Source organism: Rattus norvegicus, chromosome 2 (assembly GCF_021556685.1).
Source record: "Rattus norvegicus strain SHRSP/BbbUtx chromosome 2, alternate assembly SHRSP_T2T, whole genome shotgun sequence".
Classification (NCBI taxonomy): Eukaryota; Metazoa; Chordata; class Mammalia; order Rodentia; family Muridae; genus Rattus; species Rattus norvegicus.
In genome coordinates, this window is record NC_141535.1 from 132502294 (window position 1) to 132522683 (window position 20390).

Genomic DNA, 20390 nt, shown 5'->3' on the forward strand with positions numbered 1-20390 from the left:
TGTATATTTTGGATATAAGCCCTCTATCTGTCGTAGGATTGGTAAAGATCTTTTCCCAATCTGTTGGTTGCCATTTTGTCCTAACCACAGTGTCCTTTGCCTTACAGAAGCTTTGCAGTTTTATGAGATCCCATTTGTCGATTCTTGATCTTAGAGCATAAGCCATTGGTGTTTTGTTCAGGAAATTTTTTCCAGTGCCCATGTGTTCGAGATGCTGCCCTAGTTTTTCTTCTATTAGTTTCACTGTATCTGGTTTGATGTGGAGGTCCTTGATCCACTTGGACTTAAGCTTTGTGCAGGGTGATAAGCATGGATCGATTTGCATTCTTCTATATGTTGACCTCCAGTTGAACCAGCACCATTTGCTGAAAATGCTATCATTTTTCCATTGGATGGTTTTGACTCCTTTGTCAAAAATCAAGTGCCCATAAGTGTGTGGGTTCATTTCTGGGTCTTCAATTCTGTTCCATTGGTCTATCTGTCTGTCTTTGTACCAATACCATGCAGTTTTTATCACTATTGCTCTGTAATACTGCTTGAGTTCATGGATAGTGATTCCCCCTGAAGTCCTTTTATTGTTGAGAATAGCTTTAGCTATCCTGGGTTTTTTGTTCTTCCAGATGAATTTGCAAATTGTTCTGTCTAACTCTTTGAAGAATTGGATTGGTATTTTGATGGGGATTGCATTGAATCTGTAGATTGCTTTTGGTAAAATGGCCATTTTTACTATATTAATCCTGCCAATCCATGAGCATGGGAGATCTTTCCATCTTCTGAGGTCTTCTTCAATTTCTTTCCTCAGAGTCTTGAAGTTCTTATTGTACAGATCTTTCACTTGCTTGGTTAAAGTCACACCGAGGTACTTTATATTATTTGGGTCTATTATGAAGGGTGTCATTTCCCTAATTTCTTTCTCGGCTTGTTTCTCTTTTGTGTAGAGGAAGGCTACTGATTTATTTGAGTTAATTTTATACCCAGCCACTTTGCTGAAGTTGTTTATCTGGTGGAACTTTTGGGATCACTTAAATATACTATCATATCATCTGCAAATAGTGATATTTTGACTTCTTCTTTACGAGCTGTATCCCTTTGATCTCCTTTTGTTGTGTGATTGCTCTGGCTAGAACTTCAAGAACTCTATTGAATAAGTAGGGAGAGAGTAGGCAGCCTTGTCTAGTCCCTGTTTTTAGTGGTCATCATAGAGTTTTTTTTTGTTTTTGTTTTTGTTTTTTTGTGTGTTTGTTTGTTGTTTATGTTTTTTGTTTATTTCTATGTTGTTTTTTTATTAACTTGAGTATTTCTTATATACATTTCAAGTGTTATACCCTTTCCCGGTATCCGGGCAAACGTCCCCCTCCCCCCTCCCCTTCCTTATGGGTGTTCACCTCCCAACCCTCCCCCCATTGCCGCCCTCCCCCCACCAGTCTAGTTCACTGGGGGTTCAGTCTTAGCAGGACCCAGGGCTTCCCCTTCCACTGGTGCTCTTACAAGGATATGCATTGCTACCTATGAGGTCAGAGTCCAGGGTCAGTCCATGTATAGTCTTTGGGTAGGGGCTTAGTCCCTGGAAGCTCTGGTTGCTTGGCAATGTTGTACATATGGAGTCTCGAGCCCCTTCAAGCTCTTCCAGTTCTTTCTCTGATTCCTTCAACGGGGGTCCTATTCTCAGTTCAGTGGTTTGCTGCTGGCATTCGCCTCTGTATTTGCTGTATTCTGGCTGTGTCTCTTAGGAGCGATCTACATCCGGCTCCTGTCGGTCTGCACTTCTTTGCTTCATCCATCTTGTCTAATTGGGTGGCTATATATGTATGGGCCACATGTGGGGCAGACTCTGAATGGGTGTTCTTTCAGTCTCTGTTTTAATCTTTGCCTCTCTCTTCCCTGCCAAGGGTATTCTTGTTCCCCTTTTAAAGAAGGAGTGAAGCATTCACATTTTGATCATCCGTCTTGAGTTTCATTTGCTCTAGGCATCTAGGGTAATTCAAGCATTTGGGCTAATAGCCACTTATCAATGAGTGCATACCATGTATGTCTTTCTGTGATTCGGTTAGCTCACTCAAGATGATGTTTTCCAGTTCCAACCATTTGCCTACAAATTTCATAAAGTCGTTGTTTTTGATAGCTGAGTAATATTCCATTGTGTAGATGTACCACATTTTCTGTATCCATTCCTCTGTTGAAGGGCATCTGGGTTCTTTCCAGCTTCTGGCTATTATAAATAAGGCTGCAATGAACATAGTGGAGCACGTGTCTTTTTTATATGTTGGGGCATCTTTTGGGTATATGCCCAAGAGAGGTATAGCTGGATCGTCAGGCAGTTCAATGTCCAATTTTCTGAGGATTCTCCAGACTGATTTCCAGAATGGTTGTACCAGTTTGCAATCCCACCAACAATGGAGGAGTGTTCCTCTTCCTCCACATCCTCGCCAGCATCTGTTTCCCCTGAGTTTTTGATCTTAGCCATTCTCACTGGTGTGGGGTGAAATCTCAGTGTTGTTTTGATTTGCATTTCCCTTATGACTAAAGATGTTGAACATTTCTTTAGGTGTTTCTCAGCCATTCGGCATTCCTCAGCTGTGAATTCTTTGTTTAGCTCTGAACCCCATTTTTTAATAGGGTTATTTGTTTCCCTGCAGTCTAACTTCTTGAGTTCTTTGTATATTTTGGATATAAGGCCTCTACTTCTTGTAGGATTGGTAAAGATCTTTTCCCAATCTATTGGTTGCCGTTTTGTCCTAACCACCGTGTCCTTTGCCTTACAGAAGCTTTGTAGTTTTATGAGATCCCATTTGTCGATTCCTGATCTTAGAGCATAAGCCATTGGTGTTTTGTTTAGGAAATTTTTTCCAGTGCCCATGTGTTCTAGATGCTTCCCTAGTTTTTCTTCTATTAGTTTGAGTGTGTCTGGTTTGATGTGGAGGTCCTTGATCCACTTGGACTTAAGCTTTGTACAGGGTGATAAGCATGGATCAATCTGCATTCTTCTACATGTTGACCTCCAGTTGAACCAGCACCATCTGCTGAAAATGCTATCTTTTTTCCATTTGATGGTTTTGGCTCCTTTGTCAAAAATCAAGTGACCATAGGTGTGTGCGTTCATTTCTGGGTCTTCAATTCTATTCCATTGGTCTATCTGTCTGTCTCTGTACCAATACCATGCAGTTTTTATCACTATTGCTCTGTAATACTGCTTGAGTTCATGGATAGTGATTCCCCCTGAAGTCCTTTTATTGTTGAGGATAGCTTTAGCTATCCTGGGTTTTTTGTTATTCCAGATGAATTTGCAAATTGTTCTGTCTAACTCTTTGAAGAATTGGATTGGTATTTTGATGGGGATTGCATTGAATCTGTAGATTGCTTTTGGTAAAATGGCCACTTTTACTATATTAATCCTGCCAATCCATGAGCATGGGAGATCTTTCCATCTTCTGAGGTCTTCTTCAATTTCCTTCTTCAGTGTCTTGTAGTTCTTATTGTACAGATCTTTTACTTGCTTGGTTAAAGTCACACCGAGGTACTTTATATTATTTGGGTCTATTATGAAAGGTGTCGTTTCCCTAATTTCTTTCTCAGCTTGTTTCTCTTTTGTGTAGAGGAAGGCAACTGATTCATTTGAGTTAATTTTATACCCAGCCACTTTGCTGAAGTTGTTTATCAGCTTTAGTAGTTCTCTGGTGGAACTTTTGGGATCACTTAAATACACTATCATATCATCTGCAAACAGTGATATTTTGACTTCTTCTTTTCCGATCTGTATCCCCTTGACCTCCTTTTGTTGTCTGATTGCTCTGACTAGAACTTCAAGAACTATATTGAATAAGTAGGGAGAGAGTGAGCAGCCTTGTCTAGTCCCTGATTTTAGTGGGATTGCTTCGAGTTTCTCTCCATTTAGTTTAATGTTAGCAACTGGTTTGCTGTATATGGCTTTTACTATGTTCAGGTATGGGCCTTGAATTCCTATTCTCTCCAGGACTTTTATCATGAAGGGGTGTTGAATTTTGTCAAATGCTTTCTCAGTGTCTAATGAAATGATCATGTGGTTTTGTTCTTTCAGTTTGTTTATATAATGGATCACGTTGATGGTTTTCCGTATATTAAACCATCCCTGCATGCCTGGGATGAAGCCTACTTGGTCATGGTGGATGATTGTTTTGATGTGCTCTTGAATTCGGTTTGCCAGAATTTTGTTGAGTATTTTTGCATCGATATTCATAAGGGAAATTGGTCTGAAGTTCTCTTTCTTTGTTGTGTCTTTGTGTGGTTTAGGTATAAGAGTAAGTGTGGCTTCGTAGAAGGAATTCGGTAGTGCTCCATCTGTTTCAATTTTGTGGAATAGTTTGGATAATATTGGTATGAGGTCTTCTATGAAGGTTTGGTAGAATTCTGCACTAAACCCGTCTGGACCTGGGCTCTTTTTGGTTGGGAGACCTTTAATGACTGCTTCTATTTCCTTAGGAGTTATGGGGTTGTTTAACTGGTTTATCTGTTCCTGATTTAACTTCGGTACCTGGTATCTGTCTAGGAAATTATCCATTTCCTGAAGATTTTCAAGTTTTGTTGAATATAGGTTTTTATAGTAAGATCTGATGATTTTTTGAATTTCCTCTGAATCTGTTGTTATGTCTCCCTTTTCATTTCTGATTTTGTTAATTTGGACGCACTCTCTGTGTCCTCTCGTTAGTCTGGCTAAGGGTTTATCTATCTTGTTGATTTTCTCAAAGAACCAACTTTTGGTTTGTTGATTTTTTCTATGGTCCTTTTTGTTTCTACTTGGTTGATTTCAGCTCTGAGTTTGATTATTTCCTGCCTTCTACTCCTCCTGGGTGTATGTGCTTCTTTTTGTTCTAGAGCTTTTAGGTGTGCTGTCAAGCTGCTGACATATGCTCTTTCCTGTTTCTTTCTGCAGGCACTCAGCGCTATGAGTTTTCCTCTTAGCACAGCTTTCATTGTGTCCCATAAGTTTTGGTATGTTGTACCTTCATTTTCATTAAATTCTAAAATGTTTTTAATTTCTTTCTTTATTTCTTCCTTGACCAGGTTATCATTGAGTAGAGCATTGTTCAATTTCCAAGTATATGCGGGCATTCTTCCTTGATTGTTATTGAAGACCAGTTTTAGGCCGTGGTGGTCCGATAGCACGCATGGGATTATTTCTATCTTTCTGTACCTGTTGAGGCCCGTTTTTTGACCAATATTATGGTCAATTTTGGAGAAAGTACCATGAGGAGCTGAGAAGAATGTATATCCTTTTGCTTTAGGATAGAATGTTCTATAAATATCCGTTAAGTCCATTTGGCTCATGAGTTCTCTTAGTCTGTCTACATCTCTGTTCAATTTCTGTTTCCATGATCTGTCCATTGATGAGAGTGGGGTGTTGAAATCTCCCACTATTATTGTGTGAGGTGCAATGTGTGTTTTGAGCTTTAGTAAGGTTTCTTTTATGTATGTAGGTGCCCTTGTATTTGGGGCATAGATATTTAGGATTGAGAGTTCATCTTGGTGGATTTTTCCTTTGATGAATATGAAGTGTCCTTCCTTATCTTTTTTGATGACTTTTAATTGAAAATTGATTTTTTTTTGATATTAGAATGGCTACTCCAGCTTGCTTCTTCTGACCATTTGCTTGGAAAATTGTTTTCCAGCCTTTCACTCTGAGGTAATGTCTGTCTTTGCCTCTGAGGTGTGTTTCCTGTAGGCAGCAGAATGCAGGGTCCTCGTTGCATATCCAGTTTGTTAATCTATGTCTTTTTATTGGGGAGTTGAGGCCATTGATTTTGAGAGATATTAAGGAATAGTGATTATTGCTTCCCGTTATATTCATATTTGGATGTGAGGTTATGTTTGTGTGCTTTCATTCTCTTTGTTTTGTTTCCAAGACGATTAGTTTCTTGCTTCTTCTAGGTTATAGCTTGCCTCCTTATGTTGGGCTTTACCATTTATTATCCTTTGTGTGCTGGATTTGTAGAAAGATATTGTGTAAATTTGGTTTTGTCATGGAATATCTTGGTTTCTCCATCAATGTTAATTGAGAGTTTTGCAGGATACAGTAATCTGGGCTGGCATTTGTGTTCTCTTAGGGTCTGTATGACATCAGTCCAGGATCTTCTGGCCTTCATAGTTTCTGGCGAGAAGTCTGGTGTGATTCTGATAGGTCTGCCTTTATGTGTTACTTGACCTTTTTCCCTTACTGCTTTTAATATTCTTTCTTTATTTTGTGCGTTTGGTGTTTTGAGTATTATGTGACGGGAGGTGTTTCTTTTCTGGTCCAATCTATTTGGAGTTCTGTAGGCTTCTTGTATGTCTATGGGTATATCTTTTTTTAGGTTAGGGAAGTTTTCTTCTATGATTTTGTTGAAGATATTTACTGGTCCTTTGAGCTGGGAGTCTTCACTCTCTTCTATACCTATTATCCTTAGGTTTGATCTTCTCATTGAGTCCTGGATTTCCTGTATGTTTTGGACCAGTAGCTTTTTCCGCTTTACATTATCTTTGACAGTTGAGTCAATGATTTCTATGGAATCTTCTGCTCCTGAGATTCTCTCTTCCATCTCTTGTATTCTGTTGGTGAAGCTTGTATCTACAGCTCCTTGTCTCTTCTTTTGGTTTTCTATATCCAGGGTTGTTTCCATGTGTTCTTTCTTGATTGCTTCTATTTCCATTTTTAATTCCTTCAACTGTTTGATTGTGTTTTCCTGGAATTCTTTCAGGGATTTTTGCGATTCCTCTCTGTAGGCTTCTACTTGTTTATTAATGTTTTCCTGTGTTTCCCTAAGTGTGTTCATGTCTTTCTTGAAGTCCTCCAGCATCATGATCATAATAATTTTGAAACTAGATCTTGCTTTTCTGGTGTGTTTGGATATTCCATGTTTGTTTTGGTGGGAGAATTGGGCTCCGATGATGGCATGTAGTCTTGGTTTCTGTTGCTTGGGTTCCTGCGCTTGCCTCTCGCCATCAGATTATCTCTAGTGTTACTTTGTTCTGCTATTTCTGACAGTGGCTAGACTGTCCTATAAGCCTGTGTGTCAGGAGTGCTGTAGACCTGTTTTCCTCTCTTTCAGTCAGTTATGGGGACAGAGTGTTCTGCTTTCGGGCGTGTAGTTTTTCCTCTCTACAGGTCTTCAGCTCTTCCTGTGGGCCTGTGTCTTGAGTTCACCAGGCAGCTTTCTTGCAGCAGAAAATTTGGTCTTACCTGTGGTCCCGAGGCTCAGGTTCGCTCGTGGGGTGCTGCCCAGGGGCTCTCTGCAGCGGCAGCAACCAGGAAGACCTGTGCTGCCCCTTCCGGGAGCTTCAGTGCACCAGGGTTCCAGATGGTCTTTGGCTTTTTCCTCTGGCGTCCGAGATGTGCGTGCAGGGAGCAGTCTCTTCTGGTTTCCCAGGCTTGTCTCCCTCTCTGAAGGTTTAGCTCTCCCTCCCACGGGATTTGGGTGCAGAAAACTGTTTATCTGGTCTGTTTCTTTCAGGTTCTGGCGGTGTCTCAGGCAGGTTACCTGCTGCTCCTGGGCCCTCCCCCACGGGAGCCCAGAGGCCTTATACAGTTTCCTCTTGGGCCAGGGATGTGGGCAGGGGTGAGCAGTGTTGGTGGTCTCTTCCGCTCTGCAGCCTCAGGAGTGCCCACCTGACCAGGCGGTTGGGTCTCTCTCTCACAGGGTCTGCCATCATAGAGTTTTGACGTCATCAGATTTCCTTCAAAATTTTGTAGAAAGTCCTTATAAAGAGAAGAAATGTATTTTGTTGAAAAAATTAATCATGGAATTTATTCAAGGTACAGTCACCTTTCAATTTCAGTTCCAACTTTCTTCACAACTCCCAAAGTTTCCCCTCAGTAAAATATTCCTTGATATATAGGTCCAGTAAGTTTTGTTTATTCAAACTAGAAATCAAAACATAGATTCTCAGATTTATTTTGACTACAGAAAAATCTTTCCTTAGCTCAGCGCCTCTAGTGGACCACTGAGCAAACTAGTACATATAATTGAGCAATACTTCAGCTTGAATACTATTTTAAATGATAGAATCATACAATTATGGTAACGACAACAAAGACAACCATAGGAATTATTATCTGATTTCTCAGGAGCACAAAGCCATATCTGGTATTGGAAGCATGGAGGCACATGTGGTCATGGTTCTTAGAGAATGCCCTGTCCCTATTTCACTAAACAAGTGTGACTCCGAACTCTACTATAAATATTTAAGTTAATATTCACTGATAATATAAACCTTACCCATCAAAAAAAGATTCTCTTTACAATGGATAGAAACTATTACTGAAAACCACAGCTAGTCAAGGCACAAATAACAAAATATCCTGTGGCTTTGAGTCCCAGTTTATACAAATACATACTAAGTCCTAAACTGTGGGCTCCAAACATGTATAAAGAGAGTCAAAAATATTTTACAGCAGAGGATAGTAACATTTGCTTTGAGATTTTGTCTCCTAGATATGAGGAGAGGGATCACTTTTGATATCCAACAATAGCATTGCTTAAACAATTTCTGAGCAAAACATCATCCACATTATTAACACTAAAAGAGGAGATTTGAGCTTACCAGATTTCACTCATACCTATTTACTGTCACTCAAGGGAATGCAAAAATGAAGAAAACTACTCCCACAGACTCAGAGGAATCATGAGGGTGGATGATGGAAGGATTTTCCCTACCTTAAGGATCCATGCCACTACATGAACAGATTGCTTGGTTATATCCATCTCTTCTTCTGATTCCAATTTGCCCTTTACTGTTTGACACAATGTTACATGTGAAGATACTGTAAAGACATGCTTAGTTGCGGGCCCTTTCCTTTTTAGTAGGGACAACATGTCCTGAGAAGAAGATAAGGACATATCTCTCAGGCTTTCTGCAGCACACAACACTTTTGGTTCCTTGATAACCAGATAAATAGTGTGTACAGGTACAGTGTAAGTGCTTGCATGGACACAGAGTACTTCAAGCTGGTTTTCAGCCTCATTTTTTTTGATATACACATCCTACCCTACTGTTAACCCTTTAATATCAGTCAACATGTCATTTTATCAGATTTTCCAAAATAGTTAAGAGATTAAATAAATGGTTCCTGAATAGCCCTCTCTCATCCTCCTATTGGGAAGCCAATGATTTGAGACTCAATTTTTACTCTACATGGTGATAGAAATTAAGGGGTCAGTTATTTAAAAAGCAGGATTTTGTCTTAGGAGAGCCAGAGAAGAACCATGTGAGATATACCAGAATTGCCATCGTGACAAATGTAAATTAGTTCTCTTCCAAACAGTATTCTCCCTCATTTACTCTTGGGACGGTGCATACTTGGTACTGGTGGGACACAGAGCCCCTGTGCTACCATGATGTTATAGAGGTTCTTTGTTTCTTAAGAGTTTTTCTCTTTATATCTGAGGAGGAGGTGGGATACTATAACTTATACAGACCTTTTATAAAACCAAATTTCAATTGCAAAATTTCCCTGTTATTATGGGTTAATCTTCCTGTTGTGTTTATATAGCCTTCTTCCCATATACCCTACACTGTTATTAATCTTAGTTATGTCTCTAACACATGGTCTAGTGTTCTCCAGTGGGAATTCTCGCAAGATGATGCTGTCTAACTCCACACTGCATCATGAAATACTAGATACATAGGTTGAACAAGCTCCCTGAACTGTGTACAGGCTGCTGCTTCAGTAGTCACATCCATTTTCATAACCACCATCACTTTATTCACATTAAATAATTTTCTATTTTCTTCAACTGTCATGGTGAAACTCTTTTCATCCTATGTTTTCTTGTTCAGCATTTTGAAGAACCATTGTCAAGTTTATTTCAGCAGCAGTATGTCGCCCTCATGAGAAAATAGGCATGACTATTTTTCTCCCACGCTGGACTCGTCTTCCTGTAGTGTAAGTTTAAAGCTGAAATCTAAGTTTCTTTTTCACTTCTGAGTTTTCTTTTATAATATTTACACATAATAAACATTTTATGTAGTTACTTAAAACAAATTAAAAGTAAACAAATGAGTCATATAGTCTTCCTTGCTTCCTCGCTGTAGAACATATTATCTGCCTGCTATCTAATACAAAATCAAGATGGCAGAAATTCCAAGTAACATTATATAGATTGACAAAGATGTCTGAGTGTGTGTTTGTGTGTATATATGTCTGTGTGTAAATATATATATATATATATATATATATATATTCCAAAACACTTTTCAAAATTTTTGACTCAGTACTGTTTCTGTCTAAAGGAAATGCAGAAACAAAAACTGGAGCAGAGACTGAAGGAAAAGCCATCCAGTGATTGCCTCAACTTCTGTTCCATCCCATGCATAGACACCAAACATGACAATGTTGCTGATGCAAAGATATGCTTGCAGACAGAAACCTGACATGGCTGTCCTCTGAGAGGATCTACCAGCCTCTGACTGAGACAGATGCAGATACTTACAGTAAATCATCCGACTGAACCCTGGGTCCCCAATGGAAGAGTTAGGGGAAGGAATGAAGAAGGCAAAGGGATATCAACCCTATAGGAAGGTCAATAGTATTGGTTAACTGAAACCCTCAGTATTGCCAGAACATTAGCCAACACCCAAGAGCAGACACAGCCAGTCTGCAGCTCCTGCTAGATATGATGCAGATGCTTGTTTCTGACCTCAATATAAGGGATGTTCTTGTTTCTGTGGAAGCTTGATGCAGCAGAGAAGGGAGATGCCAGATGGGTGAGATGGGAGTAGGTAGGTTGGCTGGGGAACACCCTTTTAGAGGCAAAAGGGAAGGGTGATGAGGTAGTTTATTCTTGGTCCCATTCCAGGAATGGGACATTTCAAATGTAAATAAAATAATTAATAAAATAGAAAAAGAAAAAAATTAAAAGAAATCAAGAGGTGTAAGTGGGAGGTTTTCAAGAAAGGGAGTAAGGAGAAATTATAAAAGTATTCTATCATTTGAAAATATGTTTTAAAAAAAAACTTCAGAAGCTCCAGGATATATATCTTAAGGGCAATTCAACTCTTGATATAGGTCTAAAAGATATTTGTTAAATAATCTGAAATGAGATTAGAGACTGGGCTACAAGTTTAAGGTGATTTCTATTCAAGCCTGCAACCGATTATCTTCCATCCCATACATTTAGTTTTCTATGTAGCCTTCATTGTAATAGGTTGTCAAAATGCAGTTTGTAAGATATTTCGTGCTCTGATCATGAAACCACTTGATGAAAAACATATCTGGATTCATGTCTAGGCCTGTTATTCTAATGGGACAAAAATGTGTTTACACAATGTCTTGGCATACCAGTTTATGGTGAATATCTGCCTGGAAAAAAAATGAAATGCTCTCCCTATAAACAAGACTAAACTTTTCATTATAATTTAGAGTTCTCTTAAAATGGACGTTGAATATATTGTTTTAATTTTTGTTTTGTTTTTTAAAGTGCCCCTCTGCCAAGCAAGAGGATGATATCATAATGGAATATTTTATAACAAATTAAAATGGGAACTAGAGCTTTTAGGTGTTCTATCAAGCTGCTGACATATGTTCTCTCCTGTTTCTTTTTGTAGGCAATCAGAGCTATGAGTTTTCCTCTTAGTACCACTTTCATTGTATCCCATAAGTTTGGGAGTGTTCTATCTTCATTTTCATTAAATTCTGAGAAGTCTTTAATGTCTTCCTTAATTTCTTCTTTGACCAAGTTATCATTGAGTAGAGCATTGTTCAACTTCCATGTATATGTGGGCTTTCTGTCATTATTGTTGTTATTGAAGACCTGTCTTAGTGTGAGGTGACCTGATAGATTGCATGGGATTATTTCTATCTTCCTGTATCAGTTGAGGCATATTTTGTGACTGATTATATGGTCAATTTTGGAGAATATTCATGAGGTGCTAAGAAGAAGCTATAACCTTTTGATTTAGGATGGAATGTTTTATAAATATCTGTTAAATCCATTTGGTTCATAACTTCTGTTAGTTTCTCTGTTGTCTCTGTTTAATTTCTGTTTCCATGATCTTTGCATTGATGAGAGTGTGGTGTTGTGTGCTAATATTGTGTGAGGTTCAATGTATGCTTTGAGCTTTACTAAGGTTTCTTTTATGAATATAGGTGCCCTTGCATTTGGTGCATAGATATTTAGGATTGAGAGTTCATCGTGATGGATTTTGCCTGTGATGAATATGAAGTGTTCTTCCTTACCTATTCTGATAATGTTTGGTTGAAAGTCATTTTTATTCAATAGTAGATTTTCTACTCCAGCTTTTCTCTTGGGACTATTAGCTTAGAAAATTGTTTCCCAGCCTTTTACTCTGAGGTAGCGCTGTCTTTGTCACTGAGGTGTGTTTCCTATATGCAGCAAAATGCTGGGTCCTCTTCAGGTACCCTGTCTGTTAGTCTACGTCTTGACTTGATTGATGTTGAGAGATATTAAGGAAAAATGATTGTTGTTTTCTCTTATTTTTGTTGTTAGAGGTGGAATTATGTTTGTGTGGCTATCTTCTTTTGGCTTAGTTGAAATTAGATTACTTTCTTGCTTTTTCCAGGGTTTAGCTTCTCTCCATGTGTTGGAGTTTTCCATTTATTATCCTGTTTATGTCTGGATTTGTAGAGAGATTTTGTATAAATTTGGTTTTGTCATGGAATATCATGGTTTGTCCATCTATGGTAATTGAGAATTTTGTTGGATATAGTAGCCTGGGCTGGCATTTGTGGCATTTTGCATATAGATGACATTTGCCCAGGATCTTCTGCCTTTCGTATAGTCTGATGAGTAGACCAGTGTGATGTGATAGGTCTGCCTGTACATGTTACTTGATCTTTTTCCCTTACTGCTTTTAATATTCTTTCTTTGTTTTGTTCATTTGGTATTTTGACTATTATGTGTCAGGAGGAATTTCTTTTCTGGTCCAATCAATTTGGAGTTCTGTTTATGGGCATCTCTTTCCTTAGGTTAGGAAAGTTTTCTTCTATAATTTTGTTGATGATATTTACTGTCCCATTAAGTTGGAATCTTCTCTCTCTTCTATACCTACTAGCCTTAGCTTTGATCTTCTCCTTGTGTCCTGGATTTTCTGGGTGTTCTGGGTTAGGAGCTTTTTCCATTTTGCATTTTCTTGGAATGCTGTGTCAGTGTTTAAAAATGGTATCTTCTACCACTGAGATTCTCTCTGTCTCTTGTATTCTGATGGTAATGCTTATGTCTATGACTCCTCATTCCTTTCCTAGCTTTTCTATCTTCAGAGTTGTCTCCCTTTGTGATTTCTTTATTGTTTTTATTTCTACTTTTAGATTCCTGATGGTTTTGTTTAATTCCTTCATCTGTTTGGTTGTGTTTTCCTGTATTTCTTTAAGGGATATTTGTTTCTTCTTTAAGGGCTTATACTTGTTTACCAGTGATGTCCTATATTTCTTTAAGGGAGTTATTTATGTCCTTCTTAAAATCCTGTAACATCAACATGAGTTGTGATTTTGAAATCAAATCTTGCTTTTCCAGGGTGTTGGGGTATCCAGAGCTAGCTGTGGTGGTGGGTCTGTGTCCTGATGATGCTACATGACTTGGTTTCTGTTGCTTAGGTTCTTGCCCTTTCCTCTTGCCCTCTGCTTATCTCTGGTGTTAGGATGTCTTGGTGTCTTGTGGCTTTACCCTCCTATAAGCCTATGTGTCAGCACTCCTGTTGAAAGGCTTTTTCCTGGTGGGATCTGAGTACAGGTTCAGGTCTTGGCATAGGCAAAAGCTGGAAGGAACCTGTCCCAGACTGCTCCTGGATTCCTGTGTCCTGAGGGCTTCAGGTTGGTCCCTCGGAGAAGAATTGGGTTTTACCTCTGCTCTCACATTGATCAGTGCTCCTGAAGACTGATTTTCAGCTCCAGCTGCAGGCAGAAACTGGAAGGATCCTGTCACTGACTGCTCCTAGGATCCTGTATCCAGATGGCTACATGCGGGTTCCTCTTGGGTCAGGAATGTGAACAGAAGTGGTGGTCTCACCAGTGCTCTTAGGATGGTCTCCACTTCTGAGAGTCCAGCTCTCTCCTCACAGGATATGTGTCTAGAGATCTGTGGCACAGGGTCAGCTCAGGGTGCAGGGGTATACAGAAGGATTCTGTCCCACACTCTCCTTGTCTCCTGTGTTCTGAGGTATTCAGGCAGGTCCGTTGGAGCAGAAGACTTGGTCTTACCTGTGCTCTCAAGTGTATCTGCACTCCTGGAGACTTGCTTTCTCCTTGCTGGATCTGGGTACAGAGATGAAATTCCTGGATGTAGGAGGAAACTGGAAGGATTCTGTCCTATACTGCCCCTTGGTTTTGTTGTCGTGCCCTCTTTTTGGATTTGCATAGTAATTCATCGTCCAATGGATTCTGAGCATTTAATATGTTGCACATCCAAGTATGATATAGTTTGTTTTGTTTGTTTCCTTATCATAATAATCAGTTTGTATGATTTTGATTCATATAAAATAATATGATTTGTTAAATTCTTTCATATTATTCTAGTCAGAATGGTATTGAACACAATGCTGCCCTTATTTCAATGTTTAACTGTTAGCCAGTCCTGAGAAGCAGACGAGTAGCCCTTTCTTTTCTACCTTCAAAATGATTCAAAGTCATATTCTTTCTGTTAAAACAGTTGCCAGCTTCTACTTATGTGCGCTTGCTCTCTCTCTCTCTCTCTCTCTCTCTCTCTCTCTCTCTCTCTCTCCCTCTCCCCCTCTCTCCCTCCTTCCCTCCCTCTCTCAATGTACTTACTTTGACAGGGTATGTTCCCACATTTTCTTCTACTGAATAAAGTAATTTGTGAATCATATATAGTGTGGAGAATGAATCACCCTATTCCAAAAGATAAATCATGTGTCATTGTTATGCTGAATGAAGGAGAAAGCATGGATTTCGAATAGATTAGATGATTGCATTATAAAGATATCAAAGTAAACTAAACTGAAGGGTGTACTGTGAATGGGCTAAATTTTGAACATATGTCTTTGCTACCTGTTTCTATGGGAATCTAATGAGCAAATGGTGATTTTCTATCACAGACTTTATTCACAACTGAGAATTTATGTGGGCCCCATTTAAGAGAATCTACTGCATTTATTGTCCTTATACATGCAGTGATTTGATGAGCTACACCAATTTTATTAGTATGCTTTCTTTGCAAAACTAGCTATGCTTCCAACTTAATAATTAATTATATTTAAAATTCTATACATGACTATGAAAAGCACTTTGCTGCTGAAATAAAGTAGCAAAGATTGTGTGATCAGAACAAAACAAACTCATTGTCTTACACTCAGGAGCCTGGAAATTGAGGAAGACTGGACCAGTCCATTTTTTGTCCATCTAAAAATGACAGAAAACTATCTGCTTTTAGTATTGCTGAGCTTCTGGAAGTTTCTTGGCCTGCAGTAATTAATCCTAATATTTTGTATCAGTCTGTATACATACCTGTGTATTTAAATTTTCTCCCATATTAAAGGGCATAGCTTATATTATATTAGATTAACTATTGACCTCATTTTAAAATAGATTACATCTTTGATGATGCTAAATGAAATTTCTATGTCATCATTTCTGAAGTTATGTCAGATTGTGGTTGTTATATCAGCTTACTAGACTGAATTAAACTCTAACAAGGATTGCTTATCTCATTACACTGGAGTTTCCCCCAAATTTTATGACAGTAATGAAAAAGGTTGTTCCGTTTTTATTTAATTAAAACTGTGATGCCTTCATTGAATACTCTGCCTCATTCTCTCTTAATGCCATTCATAAGTACATAAGTATATTGACTTCTGTGACTCACATTATTATTATTATTATTATTATTATTATTATTATTATTTGGTATGTTACTCCACAGCATTGTAACCATAGCAACTCTTCTAAGGAAGTAAAAAATGAAGCAAGAATGGAGAAGAGAGTATTCATTTCTTCTATCTTGAGTGTAAAATAATTTCAGACTCACTTAGAAGAAGCCTTGAAATGTGAAATGTCCTAATCTGAAAGAAGAACTGTTGGAAAGCATGATTCTTTTAGAGTGGTTAGGAAGCCCAAGTTCTTTCTTGTGTTTGACCACATTTATACAATAAGCTAATTCAAGGAAAAATGAAGTACATATGTATAGTTATTAGACTCAGAATAGCTATTTCATCTGAAGAAAAATATCGCTTTTATTCATGGTAGAATAATTATGATCTAGTAAAGAAAAATGTTCATATAATTTTAGTTTGGGTAACTATTACTATAGTGGAGCACTATTACTAAAAGCTAGTTTGTGGAGGAAAGGTTTTGTTTGGATTACATTTCCATTTTGCAGTCCACCATTAAAGGAATTCAGAACAAAAACTAAAACAGGACAGGATTCTGGAGCCAGGAGCCCGCAGAGGACATCAAGGAATACTACTTATTGGTTTAATCCTCATGGCATGTTCTGCTTGCTTTCTCATAGAACTCAAGTCCATGAGTTCAGGACTGGTGCCCCTGGTACTGGGCTAGGCCCTCCTCTATCTATTATCAGTTAAGAAAATGCCTTATTACCAGATCTTATTGGGACTTTTATCTCATTTGAGGTTCCCTCCTTTCAGGTAACTATATCAAGTTGACAAAAAATTAGGCAGTGCAATGGACTTCTTGTCAATTTGACAATGACCTTCTGGACTTCCCCAAAGGGCGTAGGTCACTTTTCTAGATCTGTCCTCTTCTTACACACACACACACACACACACACACACACACACACACACACACACACACAGAGAGAGAGAGAGAGAGAGACAGAGACAGAGACAGAGACAGAGACAGAGACAGAGAGACAGAGACAGAGAGCGATTATATCGAAAGCTCAAACCATCTCTATTTCACATTTGCTGCCATCCTTGGCATCACCTCTTGGTACCAGTATCTTCTGCTGCAACTGGGCTGTACTTTCACCAACAATCTGTACCAGGCTATCATTTTGCTGTCAAGCCACAACTTCTCTGCTACGTTTCATACGCTAATACTGCACCTTGCCAAGCCTCTGCTATTTACCATTTATCTCATTATGCCTTTCAACCCAGTACCGTGTGTTAGGCTCTTACACCACTAAATTGGACTCTCACCATGAGCTACAACCTTGACTGCTTCTATTACACAACTGGGTGCTGACTCTCAGGAAACACTTTAGAAGATTTTCCCACAATGATTCTGTTTTTTTCTTATCTGCAGCTGATTCTTCTGCCCCAGTAGACGAATATCCAGTGTCCCAGAAAGCAACATTTTACTTAAGTACTTCTGTTTTATTTGTTTATTTGTTGTCATCACAGCTGATTCTTCAGTTCCCTTTGACCAAGCACCACATATTCTTTACACAAAATATCTGGTAGGGTCTTTGATTCCCTTTGAAACTTCACAAACCAAATCTCCATTTTCTGCTCTCAACATTCTTATTTTCTGAGGTACATAGCAGCTTACTGAGCTTTCAACACTCAATGTATTTTTGTAGTTCAATGCTACAAAATCCTTCCACAATCCTACCAACACGATGTTGTTAGGTTTTTGAAGCAATGTCCCACTATCCTGATACCATCCTCACTTCACTTGGATTACTATTTCTATGATGAAACACCATGACCAAAAGCAAATAGCGGATGAAAGAATTTATTTGCCTTATACTTCTACAGTGTGGTCTACCACTGAATGAATTCAGGACAGGAACTCAAGCAGGGCTGAAACCTGGAGTTAGTAGCTGAGGAAGAGGCCATAGAATGCTGCTTACTGTCTTGTTTTTCACGGCTTGCTCAGCCTGCTTTCTTATAGAATTCAAACCACCACCATTCCAGAGATGGTACCACCCTCAATCAGCTGAATCCTCCACCATCAATCATTAAATAATAAAACACTTTGCATCCAGATCTTATCGGGATATGTTCTCCATTGAGAGATTCCCTCCTCTCAGTAACTCTGTCCTGTGTCAAGTTGGCATAAAATTTGCCAGCGCAATATTGTACTATGAAGTTAATTACAAACATAGCTAGACCAAGTACATGATTAAGACTCCTTGATAGTTATTTTAATTCTTAAAGTTCAGAAGTAAGAATTTGTACAAATTTATCTTCAATTATACCAGTTCTTCTACATGACTGTGGAAATTTTTCCATTCCCAAATGTTATGAAAGGAATTTTTATTCTTTAAATTAACTTTTTAAAAAACCCACTTTTTATTGAAACAATAGCCATCTTACAATATATACAATATTGCCCCTACTCTCTTATATTCTCCTCCTCTCACCACCTACCCAAATCCAATTTTTTCTTTAATTGTAAAAAGTAAAATGAAAAGGAATTAAAAAAAACAAATTAGAATAGTACAAAACCACAGACTTAAATATCCACAAAAAAGAAACAGCTGTGCACATACACACACACACAACCACACTCACATATAACACACACACAGCAAGTCCCGTCATCATAATCATATCATCATCACCACCACCGCCACCACCACCACCACCATCATCATCATCATCATAATCATAAAATAACATGAAACATTTAACCAAAAGACCTGTAAAGAAAAAATAGATAAACAACCAAACTCCCAGCAAAAGGACTGTGAGTTCCAAAGTTCATTTGTGGTTGATCATCTGCTGCTGAGAAAATGGCTTATGCCCTAATGTGGTTTTCGCATGTACTCCATTGGAGCAAATTAGTTTTTTCTTTTGGGATTAGTCATCAATAGGAAATAGATTCTGAGCTTTCTGTGTGTCTTTGTGTCTACTTCTCATCTTATGGCCGCATTCCATCATTCTCCATGAGCATAGAGTTTTCATTCTTTGATATTACTTCAAATTACTTATTTACTTATTTAATGTCTTAAGTACTTATTGTACAAGTTTTGCTTGCTTAATATTACCCCAAGAAATATATTTTTGAGACTATTGTGAATTGGGATGTTTCCTTGATTTCTTTCTCAATGTATATTTCCTTTGTATCTAGAAAAATAAATGTGTGTGTGTGTGTGTGTGTGTGTGTGTGTTAATTTTATATCCTAATACATTGTTGAATGTGTTTAAAATGTGTTTCCACATTTAGGTTTTAGGATCATTTATGTATAAAATCATATCAGCTGAAAATAAAGATATGTTGACCTCTTCATTTAGTGTTCCCTTAAACTCCTTCCCTTGTCTGGTTGCTCTAGCTAAGATTTCAGGTATATAGTTATATAAAGAGAAAACAACCTTGTCTTATTCCTCATTTTAGTGAAAATATTTCAATTTTCTTTGCAGGTAGGTTAATGCATACTACTTTTATTAAGGGGAAGTATGACCAGTGTCTTCCTTGTATCCCACTGACTTTTATCATGAAGGGATGTTGGATTATGTCAAAGGACTTTTTTGCATCTAATGAGAAGTTCGCGTGGTTTTGGCTATCCATCTGTTTCTAGGTGGTTTATTTTATTGATTAACATATTTTAAGTATGATGAGCATTTGCATGAAGCATGTGTGATGATGGTAGACTATTTATGTGATGTGTTATTGAATTCTGCTTTCATGTATTACATTAAGAATAATTGCATCTGAACTCATAAGCGAAATTTGTAATTTTCACTTTTGGATCTGAAATTGTTTGGGTATCGGGTGACTTTGGCCTCACAAACGGAATTAACAATTGTTATATCTGTTTCTACTTTGCAGAATATTTGAGGAGTATTGTGCTAAATCTTCTTTGAAAATATGGTAAAATTCTGTGTCTAATCCATGTGGCCCATGAGATTTTTGGGGGTAAGGAGACATTTAAGTATTACTTCTATTTTACTAGAGGTTATAGTTCTGTTTAAATTTAATTATCTGGTTTTGATTTAACTCAATAAGTAATATAATTTTCTAATCATATTTTAAATTATAGAGTTTTTAAAATATCATATCACAGGAAGTCTCAATTACTATTAATTACAAAATAGCATATTTGTCTAAATAGTTTTCATATATTTTATAGTTTTCCTTACAACTTAATTTTCTGTGACTCCTTTTTTAGACTAAAACAAATTCACTTGTTTAAATACACATAGAAACAAATATTACAAAAATATACATAGAAACATAAAATAATTTCATCCCATTATTCAATAGAACTATTGAAAAACATTATCTATTTTGCCTATCTTGCTTTAGAAGTAGAAAAAAATCTGCTCATAAATTGAAAAGTTTGTTCTAATAATTTCATATAGAATCAAATTTTCCATTGAAATTTCTTTATGTCACAGTTATTATACTTTAGTAGTTCTGTGCAATGGGTAATAAAATACATTAATGGAAACGTTTCATCAGAGTAAAACTGAAGGGAAAAGAAAGATATTCTGTGGAGTTGAAGCAAAACAAAGAAAAGCTGTCAGAGGACTAGATGCCAGATACCAAATAGAATTGAATC

At 37.7% G+C, this 20390-nt stretch overlaps 1 protein-coding gene across 1 annotated transcript in view; it reads left to right on the plus strand.

The window, feature by feature from the left end:
- Tgap1l12 (GTPase activating protein testicular GAP1 like 12) overlaps positions 1 to 20390 on the plus strand; it is a 376199-nt gene that overhangs the window by 3968 nt on the left and 351841 nt on the right. Inside the window, exons 3-4 of the mRNA XM_087637245.1 lie at positions 9787 to 9892; positions 19658 to 19744. The gene's annotated coding sequence lies outside the window, so the exon portion shown is untranslated. The remainder of the gene's footprint in view (positions 1 to 9786; positions 9893 to 19657; positions 19745 to 20390) is intronic.